Raw genomic sequence first — 4,637 nt, forward strand, 5'->3', positions numbered from 1 at the left:
AGGCCAGCTGTTCTGCAAGCGTTAGGGCCTCCGGTGGGCAAGGGACCATGGTCGGTACTTACCAAGGTGTGTCAGAGGGAGGCTGGGCCCCGGAGGGATCAGGGTGCCACCAGCCCAGCTAGTGAGTGGGCGCGAGTTCATGGTTGGCCTGGTCTCCAACCTTTTACCCAGATTGGTGGGCACGCCCTCCTGGTGAAATCCATTTGCACGGGGGCCATTTATAGGAGACAAGCCACACACACACTCACACACACACACAGACACACACACAGACACACACACAGACACACACACTCACACAGACACACACACACTCACAGACACACACAGACACACACACACAGACACACACACATACAGACACACACACACTCACACACACAGACACACATACATACAGACACACTCTCACACACACTCACACACACACACACACACACACACACACACACACACACAGACATTCGGGATCTGGGCCCCCTGGAAGGGCAAGTTCTCTCATGGAGGAGGTCCTCCGATGGCGCCCATCTCCCACAGCGCCCCCTACGGCAGCAAGCGGGGTGCGGGCACCTTCATAGGGGGGGCTTGGAGGGTGCCCCTGCCGGGGCCAGGGCAGCCTCTGCATAGACTGTGGGTTGGGATGGTGACGAGGCTCCGGCGTGGGGTCCCATTTCCACGGGGAAGCCACACGGGGGAATCGTTGACGGCAACACACACATGCTGGCCAGCGGGAACCCACAGACACTGTGTCTGCTCCGGCCTCCCCCCAAGATTCAAGGTCACCCTGGGGGCTCAAGCAAGAGCCGGCGACCTCTGCCCACGAATGTGCGGGGACAGAGCACGCCAGGGCGTGGCTCGCGTGGGAGCAGCCGGGTCCCACCCACGGGAAATTCATCTCGTTTTCCAACCAACTGGGCCGCCTCACTTTCCCAGCTCTGCTCCGACGTACGTACACACACACGTGATAAGGATTCAGTCCTCTACTTGTTGGAACTGGAAAATGTCTTTAATTCGATCTACGCTTGGATAACACGAAGATGGCCAAGACCCCGCCCCCGCCCGATGGCGCCCGGGCCCAGGGCGAGCAGGTGCTACATAAATACCCACATGGCTCTTAGTAGCTTTTCCCAACAGTCAGGTAAAAAAACGGTAACATGACGTGTGTGCGTACATATATGTATATATAGGGGTATGTATATAAAACCACGCCTTCTTCACCCGGCCCGAGGAACACGCCTCACGCCTGGCGCCTCTCACCCAACACTTGCAAACGCGGGACGTGCCATTGGAGGATCTGTGGGTCGAGGAGGCGGTCCCCCAGGGCGGGTGGCAATGAGGGACCAGGACCCCCCCCCGAAGAAATATGCCCACTCGGACTGCGTGTCCAGTATATGCATATATATGTGTGCGCGTATACGTTTGTGTGTGGGGGTGTGTGCGTGTGTGTGAGCCGGCGTGTAGTGTGTGCGTGTGTGCGTTTGCAAGGTAGAAAACACCAGTTTATTCCGTCCGTACTAAGCATGTTACATAAGTCGGGTTTGGTGACCGATAACACTTCTTTTTTTTAAAAAGGAACATCGAAGATATTCAAAAATTGCTACAGTACAAAAAAGTGTGTGTGTGTGTTTATATATTTATATACATCGATATTCCCCAGAAACAGCGACTTTCCGGAAGGGATGCCCAGCCCTGCTTCCCGTGAGATTCCCACGCGGGTGCGCGTGGCTCGGCGGTTCACCAGGTCCCTCGGGTCCTGCATGGCACATAACGGTATTGTTGGCACAGTCAGAAGCGTGGACAGCGCCCGCCTCCTCGGGGGGCGTCCGCTCCTGCGCTGGGCCTGCTGCCTCGGCCTCCGGTCCGTCTGGCGTTCTCCCCTCGTCCTCTGGTGCTGGGGGAGGGCAGCCCCGTAGGCGCGAGCTTCTCTATAAAAATATATTTGGCCTCTAGCGTCCTGCTCCGAGTCCCCGCCGGCACACAGCAGTGGGAGTGCGGCGAGCCTCCCTCACATAGTGTAGTTTTAGGTTTGTAAGTGTAGTTGAGTTTTTTACAGGTTCACCCACGGGATCCTGTGTGGAAAGAAAACAAGAAGCGATTACATGGCAGCGGGCGGAGGGCAGGGGGAGTCCTCGCAGACGCCCTGGGCCGCGGCCACCCAGCCCCGACCGGCTCCTCAGAGGGGTCACAGAGCGCCCGCCCCCCCCCCGGGCAGGGCTGCTTCCCGCCGAGCTCCGCTGGGCGCTGGCCCCTGGTCCTGGGCTCTCGCGTAGAGAATGTTGTTCCTCGGACGGACAGAGGCTGCCAGCCTGCCCGTGTTTGGGGAACAGAGCGGCCAGGCTCAGGTGCTTCCCCGTTTCTGATTAGTTCGGGCTCCAGTGGTTTCGAAAGTAATAACCCCAAGATGGATCTCCCCTGGGCTCCGGCCGGGGGCCTCCGTCACGTCTCGGGCTCCGTCTGGGAGGGAGCGGCCTCGGCGAATGGAAAGGTCTGGGCGCTGAAGTTGACTTGTATGAAAAGTGACAGGAAATGAGCCCAAGAGCCGCCCCGGGTATGAGTCTGAGGCTGCCGTCCTGGGAGCAGGGAAGGCCACGGCATCCTTGCATCCTGCCCGGCACACAGACGAGCTGGGCCGTGGGGGAGCCGGCCTGCGCCAGGCTCTGTGGGCTCATTTCCGAGGCCGAACCCGGGGACACGGAGAAGCTGCCCGGGCTGGGGGCCCGTGTCCACCTCTGGCGCATCGCCGACCACCCGCCTGTAGGAGGCGCACTTAGCCACGCCTGGGTCCCCGACGTGCGAGTGGGTTCGCGGGAGCAGACAGAGGGGTGGTGACAAGCTGTCCATCGCCATTAAAAATGCATTTGCAGAGGCTCCGCTGCGAGCCCGTAGACAAACACCTCCGCTGGCTCTCAGGCCCTAATTAAACGCTTTCCCATTAATTGCTATTTATTTAAGGGGTAACTGGCACCCCAGTAAATCTGAGCCATCTTCCTGGTGACCCCCGTCCGAGGCTCGTGTCCAGGCATTCATTACGAGAATCGGGACGCTCACACCCGAATGTGCTGCTCCCGGCGGGTGAGAAACGGCTCCCGACACCCGGCCCGGAATCCTAAGCGTCCATCAGGGCCTCGTCTGCGGGGACGGGAGGTGGCCGGACAGAGCGCTGCTTCATGCTGCTGGCTGGAGGCCGAGCGGGGCTGGCGCCCTGCAAGTCCTGGGGGCACTTCTGGCCTCACCTACCTGTGTCCACAGCGAGCGAGGGGAGGTCTCCGGACAGGGGGTCCCCTCCTGTAAACCGGGGTGCTCCCGAAATAGCTCCTCGGGCACCGTCGGAGAGTGGGGTCCAGACACCTTGCCGCCTGGGGGCCTGGGGTGATCTGCCCCTCCCCCTACCGCCTGACTGACCTCAGCAAGTCACGTAACCTCGTGCCTCACTTTCCCCGTCTGGAAGGGGACGCTGGGAGAATGCAGTGAGTTCGCAGACAGAAAGAGTGCTCCCATGAGCTGCCATTCAAACGCCCATGTTAGGGAATTGTCCCCATGGGGGCGCTACCTGCAGCCAAAGGTGCGCATGCCCAGGTGTGTGAGCCGCAGCCCTGGGCGCGTGGGTCCTGTGTGCACGGGGCCAGCCTCCCGGCTCAGAGTCTTATGCTCTTGTTGCATTTGAAAACCTTTAAAAATCCCGACAGAGATGCTGGCCCCGGCAGGTGGCCCGCGGAGGCGGTTCTGGGACAGATGGGACCCTCTGTTCGTGAGCGAGGCCCCGCGGCAGGTCTGGCTGCAGCCACAGGAGCTCCCTGGGGCCCCAAGGAGGTGTCGGCGTCTGAGGGCTGGACCATGCCGTGCCCATCCGGCCTTGAACCCGGGGACAGAACACATCCTGCCCACGTGCGCCCGGGCTCAGCCAAAGCTTCGAGGGGGAGGCTCGCTCTCCCTGCTAATCTAATTACACTTCTCTGCCCGTTGGCTGAACATCGCGCTGAGCAGGTCATGCTGGCGTCAGGACAGGGAGCGAGGGCTGGGATTTAATTTGGAGCAAACACGCTATTCATTAGGACGGGCCTCGGGACAGAGCGATCCGGCCGGGCTGCTGAGAGCTGCTGGCTCCTCGGGCCCCAGCTGAGGGCTGCCAGCCCCGTCCCCGAGGGTCCCCCAGGGTCCCCGAGGGCCCCGGGGAGCACCTCTCTGCCAGGGGCCTGCACCCCCTGACAATGGCTCTGCCCCGTCCGTCCCCACACCAGAAGGTGAGCAGAGAAAGGAAAACATCCTCAAATCTCCTCCACCGCCCAGGGCAGCGGGGGCCCTGCTCGCGGGAGGACCTGCCGTCGTCTTTAGAAGAAACATCTGGAGGGAAAGGCTGCTCCCTGAGGATGAGCAAAGCGGGGGCCCTCAGGACACCGGCCCCAAAGGGAAACAGACAAAAAGCCGATTTCCCACCCGCATTAGCGTTAATCTCACCGAGAGCAAAGCGAACGCTCCCGCCAGGCTGGCACGGGAATCCCGTCGGCTGCCAGTGCCCGGCTCCTATTAGCAGCCGCCTCAACGCTTCCCTTTCTCTCTCTGCCCTCTTCCTCCTGGTCTCGTTTCTGTATCTCGAAGTTGGGTTGTAATTCTGCTCTGCGCCCTCCCCAGGTAGGGAG

At 60.9% G+C, this 4,637-nt stretch overlaps 1 protein-coding gene across 1 annotated transcript in view; it reads right to left on the reverse strand.

Moving 5' to 3' along the window:
- Positions 1 to 984: 984 nt before the first annotated feature.
- AJAP1 (adherens junctions associated protein 1) overlaps positions 985 to 4,637 on the reverse strand; it is a 45,404-nt gene continuing 41,751 nt past the window's right edge. The window contains exon 6 of the mRNA XM_014546191.1: positions 985 to 2,069. The gene's annotated coding sequence lies outside the window, so the exon portion shown is untranslated. The remainder of the gene's footprint in view (positions 2,070 to 4,637) is intronic.

The sequence above is a fragment of the Myotis brandtii genome, unplaced genomic scaffold, assembly GCF_000412655.1.
Source record: "Myotis brandtii unplaced genomic scaffold, ASM41265v1 scaffold434, whole genome shotgun sequence".
Classification (NCBI taxonomy): Eukaryota; Metazoa; Chordata; class Mammalia; order Chiroptera; family Vespertilionidae; genus Myotis; species Myotis brandtii.